Here is a 12,537-nt window from a genome sequence, read left to right as displayed (position 1 = left end):
TTCAATGATTACAATACTTGAACCACAAATACAGGTTCCAATACAATCTTTATTACAATCCCATGTAATACATAACTTAACCAAAAGATTACACTGAAAGATGTACAATACAACAATAACTGAGTACATCAAATACTGAAATCTTTAATATATCTGATTACAACTGAAATACTGTTTACAACAAAATACAGTATTTAAATTCATGCGGAAGTCTTTCATTCCGTCTACTGATCTTTGACCATGATGTTTCCTGTCTGCTACTGATGTCAGCGGACCTTCTTCATCACAAGATCTAAAAGATAAATAAAATATATCCTACTAGAGATGTCCAAAGCTTCTTGAGACATCCTCTTTGTAGGATCTAACGGGGTGGCTTCTTTGGTCGACGCAGAATGGATGACTACATGTCACACATTCCGTTCAACCTTGCGAAGCACCTGGCGTTGAAAACTGGATCTTCTCTTCCAGCTCTATCCTGCTGGGATCCACATAATACGATCCTCTGCTGCCAACCTTGGCAATGAAGATGTGAGACCTCGGTTCTAAACAACTAATCTCGGCTTAAACAACAATTAAGCATACAAGATCCAAGACCAAAGTGAGAAAGAAAATTTTTTTTTTTTAAAGGGGGGTGCGCTCGGGCGGGCAAAAACTGTCGCTCGAGCGCGCCCTAAACTCCAGCGCTGCTGAATTACTCGAACTGGGGTGCGCTCGGGCTGCTAAAAACTGTAGCTCAAGCGCCCCCCCTGCAGCAGAAACAAAATAGAGCAGAAAAGCTTGGCATCTCAAACTAAAAGTTATTCCATACATCAAACTCAAATTCATGCATTAAAAACATAAATTCTCCAGTTATTACATGAAATGCTAACGTTGATCAACTACGAACCAGTCTATAACATGCAACATAAGACTCGCATAATCGATACAACATAAACAACGAAGTTCGAGATCTAAACATGTTCCAAAACAACTAGGTAGATATGCTGACACAACTTCTAAACCGAGTCTCACTACTAGCTCTCCCTCTTGTTTCTAACCAGGCCTTCGCTGACTTGGTCCTGCCCCACCTGGTGCCAAATACACATACAAAACAAAACAACAGTCAGATAAACCGGTGAGAATGATAATCCCAGTAAAAACAACATATCAAGTAATACAACAATAAACATGCTTTCAAGACAACAACGAAATCAATAGCGGTGTAATGAAATGCATGTCTTTAAACCGGGATATCAAATCTGATAACGAGGGATTTCTGCTGTGCTTTTGGGATCCCGAGGGTGTGATTACGTAACGACTCACCGACTCACCCAATCGAGGTGGTGCCACGTATCCCACTCCTCTAGACTTTGAGCAACTATAATGAGTATGCTAGCACTAGGTGAAACGACTACGACCTAGGCCACTCAATCATAGTTCCCAAACGTCTAAACAAAAAGGGCGGTTCTGCCCGCTGAAAACAAGATTGGCTCAAGATGAATGCATAACAGAAACATAAAACATAGCCATATAACAAAAGCTCAATCAAAACAACAAAACACAAGTTCCTCATGCTATAACGAGTGTAGATGCAAGTATGTGATTTTAAGGGAAACTCGAGAACCAACTGTCCCGAGTATGCTATCCCGCTATCGATGTCTGCTTTTACCTTTCAATGCAGTAGTTCCAACTCTTGATAAGCTACAACAAAAGGTTTAATCAACAACTAAACAATCCAACAACAAAGGCAACGGTTCAAGGTAATCTCTTTACCGTTCTTCGTCCAATTCTTGACGACCAATGCTGCTAACACAGGGCTTGACAACTCCAAACGAATCTGTTCAGATACAATCAAAGATCAATTACCATGATCGACTTACAAGCCAAGTTCAACAACTTCAAAAACGGTTCAAATATCCAAAACTCAAACCGACGGCATAACGGCTATAACTGAACAAACCGACAATGCAGACAACAGTTCAATAGCGATATAACCTCATAACAATTCTAAGACAACCAAAACAAGGCAATCCCAACAAATCTCAAATCACAATTTTTGAAAATGGCTTCCAAAAATCATAACAATTCCGAACGTCGCTCAAATTCAAAACCGACAGATAATAGACGATCAGAACTCTGTAGAGAACAACATACTCGAATCTAGAATGATTCTAACAACATCCAAAAACTAGAATGTATCTGATCGTAGAAAAACTTACGATATAACAGAGCTCTCACTGCAGTGATCGATAATCCGCCTTTAGAAATAATTTCTAACGGACGGATCGAGCTCGGACTGAAATATAGAAGCTTGAAAAGGTGATGGGGAGTTTCAATGGAGGAGGAGCCGGCTAAGGAAGGAGAAGGATTAAAGAGAAAAGTCAAAAGTTGAGTAGATAATATATAAAATCCACTATTTGCATTTTAGTCCCTGAAAAATCCAATTTTTGCAAAAAGGACCCTGATCAAAATCAAGTCGCCTCGTGAACTCTGTAATCTCCAATTAACTCAAATAAACTCATTTAAGATAAAAACGGGGCGTTACAGAAGATCTTGGGAAAAGCCTAGACATCCTGCTATTCCAATTCATGATACTGCTATCGTCATCGAATCCAACTTGTAATCCTACAAAGGATAACCCAAAATCAATACTATGTCCCAAAGAATCTTATTGCATGCTCTGATACCATAAATGTAGTGACCCGCGCCGTGATCACCTACTAATCAGAACTTAAGCATGCAATTTATCAATAAAATAATCTTAATCAGAGTAACTGCGGAATCTTAAAATAATATAATACCAGGTAGGCAAAACCTAGTGGTCAACCCTGCTATCCAGCCTTGGTCACCACCTAGCCTCCATGTCCCCGGGAGAACTGCCTGCAACTGCCCCATGGAATAGGGCATCCAGCCAACAGAAAAATAACCGGAAGTGAGCCTAACATGCTCAGTACGAGAGTATGAGTATACACTATTATATGCGCATGAATGCAAATGAACTGGGTACCAAGACACTCAGGTCAAGAAACAAGCTCAAAGACTGGCCCAGGGTATATAGCACGCTGCGCCGTCACATCAGGAGGTGGCTCATATACCCAGTGGATAATGGTGACCTGATACTAGTACATGTGTCCAACCATCACGGTGACCTGACACAAGACTTATGTATCCAACCATCCACAAACTCGTAGGGTGAGCGCCCTACTACAGGATACCTATAAGGTAAAAGCTCAATATGCTCATGTATGCATCATACAGTCATGACATGCTGTATATAAAGGCATATAAAACATGCAATCACATAATCCATGCAAACACATAATACATGCATACTCAATCTGGATATCTCGAATAATACTTCCGTACCTTACTAAGGCAGATCCTAGAAGCTTCCCCTCTAGGTCCAAGCCTACCATGCAGCACTACAACATAAATAACCATGCATTACCTAGCATGCCAAACATCACCTACTAGGCTCTAAAAGCCTTAATTAAACTATAGCCTAATCCCTATTTACTATAGGGAACCAAAGTCATACCTTCGTCCGTCGTCAGCCCGCTGATGACGCATGCCCCAGAGCCTGGGCATAGCCTAGCTACGACCCCTGGATGCCTCGCCAGAGCTCCGCCGCCTGGCTGCTACTGCGGATACTGTCCGCTATAAAAATTACTATTTCCTACTCCAACTCTTAAAGAAAGAGTCCCGAAGCCCTTAAATAGAGCGATTACCGGGAAAGGAGAGGAAAATTTGATCTTCAAAATGAGGAATTCGGACCCCTATTTATAGGCGAATTTCAGACGGTCCGAACTGGGTTCGGATGGTCCGAACTGGGTTCAGACGGTCCAAGCCTTTTAGACACCTGGACCCTGCGGAGTTCGGACGGTCCGAACTCGGGTTCGGAGGGCCCGAACTGGTCCGTGAGCTCCGAACTGTTTTGGTCTTTCCGAAGTCATTTTTGGACCCCCGGGACCTACCCCACCATTTTCGGATGTTCCGAATCTGATTTTCCACTTGTTTTCACCAAATAAGGACTCCTTAAACATGTTTTGACACTTTTTAAATTATATGTCATTTTCTAACATGTTTAAAATCACTTAATCTTGTAAAATGGAATCGGGATACTACCATGATACTCATTTGTCATTAATGTGTGCAATGCATCAATCAGTTCACCACGTGTAAAGTTGTCAAAGTTGAGATCTATTACCTGTCTATTGGTAGATTCTAGTTTTACATCAGTTCTGGCCTGCAGGTAGATGCTCTCTTCTTCATCATTAGTGCTTACATATGCTTGATCATCATGCATCATTAAGCACATGGTTGGCTCATCATCATAAGGGCTTGCTGGAGTAACTGAGCAGCAAGGTTCATCAGTAGAGTCGGTCAGTTGTCTTCTATTCTTCTCAGCATCTTCACTCTCTTATCCTAGCTGGATCAACTTCTGTCAAATGTCCTTAGCAGTAGGACAAACCTTGATTTTCTTGAAAGTGCAGTTGTCCAAGCTGCTGAACAAGATGTTCTTGGAAATATTATCGAGATTGGCTAACATCTTGTCTTCACTGGTCCATTGAATTCTTGGTTTATCAATAATGATCGGACCTTCAGTCATTACTTGACACATGTCAACATTAAGCGCTGCAAGGTGGAATTGTATCCTTATCCTCCACTCATCAAAATCTTCTACTGAAAACATTGGGAGATTGGTTGATGCCATTTGATGTATTGTTCAGACGCGAGAAAGGAAACCCTCTCTGATACCACTTGTCAGGATCGGTTGCCTACTGCTTCTATTATAGTGAGTACATTAGAGTGACCAAATGAACTATCATTTATCTATTGTCGATGTTAATTGACCAACTAATATATTTGTGCGGAAACAGGTCAACTAACAGATTAGAACTTGTGTCAAATGGCTCTACTAGTTGTGTGTGTGTGTGTTCAACAGAAAGTAATCAACACAACAATTTGTTTTTGGATGTTCGTAGACTCAACTGCTCCTATATCACTCCTCCTTCTTTTTTCAAAAGACATCACTAGAATACTTTGAGTATTACATTAATTTTCAAAACCCCACTTCAGCTAGGACTTACCCACTGCCTAAAATTGAGACTCCTAGACTCAACTCAAGAACTCAGTCCTCGACTGATTCTTGTTACAGAGGTTTGCAGCACCTCAATTGATGTAACAATATTTGTACAACTCAACACTTCGCACTAAATGATCCTAGCTGATCTGATATACTTGTTGTGTGTGCTTGTGTTTTTAGGCTCTTGATATGATGTATGATGTAAGCATGAAATCTTCTACAAGATGTCTGTGAAAGTGTTTAGGAGTTCAGGTTTGAGTCGGCAGCTTATTCTACTGCCTTTGGCCTCTATTTATAGGGAGCAAGAAAACCGTCATCTTGATTCAAATATATATGTTGGATTGTAGCCGTTTTCTTGTCTTCTTACATGTCATTGTTTCCGATAAATAGTACACTGTATGAATGTACAATTTTGCGGCTGCACAATTTTGAGTGTATCAGTGTGCGGGAGTCCTTGTCCAAAGGTTATTAGCTTTGACTGGTTTCTAGAGAGCATCTGCTAGTCTGCTCTTCTGCTTCTACTTACTTCTGCTCTTCTCCTTACTTCTTCTGATCTGATCTGCTCTCTCTTCTACTTTTGTTTCTTCTACTGATCTACTTCTGCTCTACTGGTACTCTACTGGTTTCGTTAGAACCTAATAGGGGGGGGGGGATTTAGGTTCTATTGGCAACTTTAGCAATTTAAAGCGATTATGCAAATACGCAAGCGGAAGACTTAAAGCAATCAATAATAAATGCAGTAATAAAAGCGTAATGTAAATAAAGCAGTAAAAGCGATAAGAGCTATTTATGGAAGTTCGACGATAAATCGTCTACGTCTCCCCTTCTTGGTTAAGATCGATTAACCAAGGAACCACTAGCACTTCGAACGTCTTGGCCTTGATGGCTCCAAGGATAGTCGTACAACTCAACACGATCACCGCGCCGATACAACTCGAACACTTGGCCTTAAGCTAAGGGCTCCAAGGATAGCCTCAACAACAATTACACACTCAGGCTTCACACTCGAGAGTACAACGAAAGCTCAACAACTCACAAACAATTTTTACAATCAACTCTCTAATTGAAAGAAATATGTATGAAAATCTTGAATGAACACTTGAGAAGTAGAGGAGAGGATTTCTTGAGTTGTGTTTGAAATGTCCTTGGAATGCATCTATTTATAGCTGAAAATTCGGGCAGGTTCGTTGCGTCCGTTCTGACCTTCATTGCGTCCGTTCGGTGCACATTTAATTCTTTCGGCGTTGGTGACGAACGTTGCGTCCGTTCCTAGATTCGTTGCGTCCATTTGGCGCAATGCAGCTTTGGTCGGGCGAATTTCTTCCTTAAACATTGGATCATGTTTTTGGCAAGAACGTTGCTTCCGTTTCGGTTCGTTGCAGGCTGTGCGACAAACTTAAAAAATTCATATCTCACAATCTACCCGTCGGATCGACTTGAAATTTGGACAGTAGCTTTAGAACATCCTGAATTTCATGTTGAATGGTGAAGATCGGATTTGGATGCATCAAATGATTCCAGTATATTTCTGAAGTTACTTCGTTGTATTTTTGCTTCTTGTTCTGCGCGGTACTTTTGCAAAATTAATTTCTCATGATCTAGCCATTGGATTGAGCTGAGATTTGAACCGTAGCTTTTGCGAATCCTAAAATTTAATATGATTGGTGGAGATCGGAATTGGATGACTCAAAATGCTCAGTAATATTTGCAAGTTTTTGCTCCATGATTTAGCTTGTTCAACTCCATCATTAGAATATACCGCACAAGAATTTAATTGTTTGATAAGAGTCTAATCTGCAAGGTCTCACTTTAAACGATTAGAAATATAACCTAGTTTTGTAATTATCAAAATAAGATAAGTTATCGCATTAACAACATTAATCTCGTTTAAGAGATTTGTATGCGTTTAAGGTGTAACAATCTCCCCCTTTTTGATAATCACAAAACTTGGTTAAACAGGAGATATAGTGTGCAATTGAAATACATATAAAAAGCTCCCCCTTAATGTAACAATATTTTAAACAAATTGTTTATCACATAATCAATTTTTATTTAACCCATTTGAATATTTAACCAAATTAATTCATCCCCTTTTGTGATAATTAAAAAGGCAACAAATATGATAAATGAATAACACAATATATAAAAACATATTTTATTGATAGAAAAATTTACAAAATACAGTAAAATATAAAACTAAGAGTCATCATCCGAAGAATTTGGCTTAATTAGATCTTCCAATGTATTACATCTCTCGTGAACACCATCAAAAGAGCATCGCATCTCCTCAGTCAAGTTTGCGATAGATGTCTGAATAGACTGAATGACGGAGTAGTTGCGATCTATATTGATCTCAAGCCGCTGAAGATACTCAAAGAGTTGATCGAAAGGTGGAGCCGGAGTAGGTGGATGCTGAGGCATCATAGGAGGAGAAAAAGGTAGATCGCCATAATCAAACGTATGTGAAGAATATGGAGGAACCGTAGAAGAGGAAGGAATATCGATGTCAGTGAAACCACCAGGAAATCCTTGCTCTTGATCAATGGAAGGAGGAATAAAAGAAAAAGGAATGTGAAAGTTGGTTACAGGATGATAGCGGGTGAAATATGAGCTGGATCATGCACTCATCGAGACAATACAGGATTCCATGACAACTCCATTTTAGTGATGGAGGCATGGTCAAGAGTATAAGTCTCAGTTATAGATATCTTCTCCAAATCATCGAAGACAATGTCAAAGTGATTCAAAATTCGGTTAATAAACCGAGCAAAAGGGAGAATGAATTTCTTTGAATTTTTGGCAGTGTGATGCATGACCTGAATGATAAACCTAGGCAGGTTAAAAGGTCTCTGAGCAAAAATGTGAAAAATGACATAAAGGTCCAGATATTTGCACTTGGAGTGGTCTCCAGCGCGCGGAATGATCGAGAAAGTGATACGCTTTTGGATAATTTGGAAATCAGGACAGAGCATCTTAAGAGATGGTCGATCATCACCAGAGTGAGGTGGTCGACCGAGAATGGCAGAAAGAGCCTCAACACGATTATCCTCAGGTCATTTAAATGCAAAGAAATTACTCGGTCCATTTTTAGGAAGAGAGAACCAAGCAGCGAGATCACCTGAAGAGAAACGAATGTACCGATTTTGAACAATTGTAACAACATATATGTCATCACTGCACAATTCAAGTTCAAAATTGGCGTAGAACTCATGAATAAGGGATGAATAGATGAAATCAATAAGTTCCAACAAACGAAGATGAGAATTTGCCAAATAGGGGCGATCAAGAATACGACCCGGAAGAATCTGCCTATCACTATAGTCAGCAGGAATAGGCCGTGAGATAGCAGGTTGATTAAGGTTGTGGACAAAAGGTTGAGTACGAGCACGAGTGCGTCGCCTTGGATTGGCGGGATCAACTTGGCATCTAGAAGCCATTTTTGGAGAGATATTTCGAGCAAAAGGAAGAAAGAAGAAGGATTTTGGTGTGCAAAATTCTGAAAGTTTCGGCCTCTATATATAGGCCTCGGACGGAATGGACGCAACACTGCTTAACGGACGCAACGTTCGGCCTGGAGGGTAAATTGTACGAGAATTTTGAGCTGAAATTTTAAAAAGAAGGCAGTAAAAAGCTTTAACGGAAGCAACGTTACTCCATCGGACGCAACGTTGAGGCTTTTGGCGGTAAAAATTCGCGGTTAAAATTTTAAACAAAGGCGGGAAAAATTAAGGAACAGATGCAACGGTAGACGAACGTATGCAACGTTCGGTCATCCAACATACGCAACGTTGAACGGGACGGAAGCAACGTTCGGACACTTGAAGAATTTTCGGATTTTTTCTCTTAGAATTTTTAGAAAATTTTATACCAAATAATACACATAAAATGTGAGCTTATAATTATGAATAAATACAATTAGTTTGTATTATCCAACATTAAATTGCTCGAATTTTAATATTAATCTCTTCCTTAATATGACATTAAATTTAAAATTACGTCTACAAGCGATTACAAATCAATCATGTCAAGTTCACCACGCAAACGAATAAAAGTATTTTCATCTAGTGGTTTTGTAAAAATATCGGCAATTTGATTTGTCGTGTCAACATATTGATGTTCAACTTCATTTCGTTCGATGTGGTCACGAATAAAATGAGGATTTTTTAACAGTTTTCCATACATTTATTAAATATATCCGTGCTTAACGTGTCTGTCAAAATATTCTATTTTTACCGTAACACGCCCTTGTGGCTGGCGTGCTAAGAAGACGGAGGAGGCGTGACAAGAAAAATTGCCAGACATAATAATAAAATAATTGAATAATTGAAAAATTGTTAGACATAATACTAAAGTAATTGAAAATTAATAATTATTAATTCACGCCTTCTAATAAGGCGTGACTTATAATTTTTTTTAAAATAATTTTAGTATTCGTCTCGAAGTTCGTGGAGTCAGGCGCTTCACAGCCTGCACTAAAAGTTATGTCTTTCCTTTTTTTTTTTGGAAAATAAGTTATGTCTTTTCTAATTCTACAACTTTTTTGACTAAGAACTTTGACTTAGGTTTATAAATAATATGGTTCTGGGAAAAAATTTCTTCGTACTTGAAAATCAGTAAATTACATAAAATTTTGGAGAATATTTTTTATAGATCATACTTCAACGTTGGTAAATATTATGCATGCAAAAATTATATATCTAGGTAAAAAAATTTCAATATATAATCGTTTGTTTTTTATTTTCTCTACATTATTTAATTTTTATTTTTTTCCAATTGAAGGCTTGGATAAAAATCACATTTTCAATTTCTGTATATTTTTTTTGCAGATCTTGCTTCCACACGTTGGTGAAACTCATGCATTGAAAAATTGAACATCCAGGTAACACATTTTTCATATGAACTCTTTTGTTTTATATTTTCACTTACCCTTTTAGCTTAATGTTTTTTTGTTCCCACTTGAAGCTATGAAGAAAAATCACATTTCAAAGTTTTGGATAAATTTTAGGCGTTAACTTTCTTCCAGGTATGGATTCATATAAAACTTAAGTTAGTATTTAATTTTTGAATATTTGTGGTCTGTTGAAATATATATTATTCATATGATTGGATAGTATAAGTAGTGCATTTTTATGATTTTAGTATTGATAAATTAATGTTAATTAAAAATATTTATTATTATTATTTTCATGGTTTTAAATTTTTAGTTTAAAAATATGACGTGTTTTAATTGTCATTATTAATGATTTAAGTATTATATATTAAATTGTCGTCATTATCAGATTTATTGCTATAATTATCGTTAGTGATGTTGTTGTTTTTGTTGGCCTATTTTATTTGATTACTATAAATTAAATTTATTCTTGTTATTATTATCTTAGCTTGTTAAATTTAATATAATATTCTCCCATAAATTTTTGCATTATTATTTTATTTCTTGTGAATGTAATATTTTTTTTAACAAAAAAAGTATCGAATATATTGTTATTGCTATTTTATATAAGTAGAATCTGAAAATTTCATTGTGAATATACTATACTATTACAATTATTATTATTATTATTTTTGTGAAAACCGGAAATCTTATCCCGATTTCAATCGCAAGATTTTAGCTACAAAATCAGCACAGGAATCCAATCGGTTAGCCATCAGATTTTGTTTTCCCTCTTCAATTCGAAATCAAGTCAGATTTCTTGCAGATTTGATGCTGATCTCCGCAACAAACCACTCAATATCCTAGCCTCAAATTTCGTCCCCCTCTCCTATATAAACCCCAAGACCCCTTCACAAACTTCACACCATTCTACAAGTAATTTTCGAAGTCCTTAGGCTGCCAAGTTCGAAATCCTCTAGGCGTGGAATTGATGAAGTTCGAAGTGCGCTAGACGATACTCTGCTGGAATCTTCCAAAGTCAGTAAGACTTTCTACCTTTTTCTTAGAGAAGTTAGTGGATCAATTCACTAATATGTCATCTTTTTCCATGATTTCGAAGGTTAGAGCAAGAGTGAGAGGCTGCCTAGAATTCGAAAATCAATAGGCTGATTTTTGAAAGTTTATGTCCAAACTTCAACTTTCCTCGTCTGATTCAAGAACAACAGGGTAAGTGGACTTATATATATATTTAAAATTTATATACATTTTAAAGATTCGATCGTCATAATATGTTTAAACCTTGCTATGAATTCTGTTACATGTATGAACTTGAATATTTTAAGACACCACTTAGACTAGAGTTATGAGTGGAAAGAGAATTTCCGAACTATGTTTGTTATGGCTCTGATACGGTGGTTAACAATAACAGTTCTATGACCTCACCCCTTAGAGGGATTACATATAGGGGACTGATCAGTTAGCCACAAGTAAAGAGAGGATTTGCAGTGTTTTTGTCTAAATGTTATGAATTATGATATGTCATGCTATGATGAGTTTTTGTTCAATCATTTTTGTATATATATGTATATGATCGATCGGCCCCCACTTGCTGAGTGTTTCCCAAAACACTCATCCCCTTATTTTTCCCTCCCAGATATCGAAGAAGACTTGGATGAGAAAGAGCAGGACATGTTCTGGGGTTGGTAACAAGGAAGACAGTAAAATTCTATTTCTCTTCGATTATTCTGGATTTATTTTGGGTTTCAGTACTCTGATTTATTTTGTGTAATAAACTCTTCCGCATGTTTCGCTAGTATTTTCGAATTCATATTTTTCATAAGTTTTTCTGTTGGATTGTAAGACATTTCATTTTGAAATTTTTTATGAAAAAGACTGGTTCAATATAGACTGTACTGCAAGGCTTGTTGTTTCGAAATTTTTTTTTAAAATTTGTAACAACGCCGGTGACACGTCTCGGACACGGGGCGTGACAATTTTGATTATTATCATCATCATTTTATATGTACCTTGATCGAATATTTGAAATTTATTTTATCTACGTTATAAACATAAGCAAAACGAGTATTCACATTATAGATTTAATTTAACATACAAAAATTTATTCATATATAATTCACTATGAAATTAAAACTAATTTAATATGTGTCCAAATCAAAATTTAAAAAATAAATTAGGAATTTAAATTTGTTCATAATCCTAAAAAAGAAATCACCACACCAATCAAAATAACAAGAAAACAGATTTTATGTTAATCTCATTAATTATTTATTCGTTAAATATAACAATCATAATAATAATCTAATTTATTAGATTATTTTTTCTATATAATATTAATGATGAAGAACAGATAATCTAATAAATTAAACCGTTTTACGATAGTAGTAAGAAAATTATTACAGTCATTAACTCATTATCATAATATATGATTATTATTCATATATAACTCACTTTGAAATTAAAAATAATTTTATATGTGTCCAAATCAAAATTTAAAAAATAAATTAGGAATTTAAATTTGTTCATAATCCTAAAAAAGAAATCACCACACCAATCAAAATAACAAGAAAACAGATTTAATGTT

At 36.6% G+C, this 12,537-nt stretch overlaps 1 long non-coding RNA gene across 1 annotated transcript; it reads left to right on the top strand.

Moving 5' to 3' along the window:
• The first annotated feature begins 10,872 nt into the window (after window positions 1-10,872).
• Window positions 10,873-11,645, top strand: LOC140878646 (uncharacterized). The gene is made up of 3 exons (XR_012149342.1): window positions 10,873-10,973; window positions 11,056-11,162; window positions 11,590-11,645. It is a non-coding gene; the product is annotated as an uncharacterized lncRNA (long non-coding RNA).
• The last annotated feature ends 892 nt before the right edge of the window (window positions 11,646-12,537 follow it).

Source organism: Henckelia pumila, chromosome 1 (assembly GCF_033568475.1).
Source record: "Henckelia pumila isolate YLH828 chromosome 1, ASM3356847v2, whole genome shotgun sequence".
Lineage (NCBI taxonomy): Eukaryota > Viridiplantae > Streptophyta > Magnoliopsida > Lamiales > Gesneriaceae > Henckelia > Henckelia pumila.
This window is presented reverse-complemented; position numbering and strand designations above follow the sequence as displayed.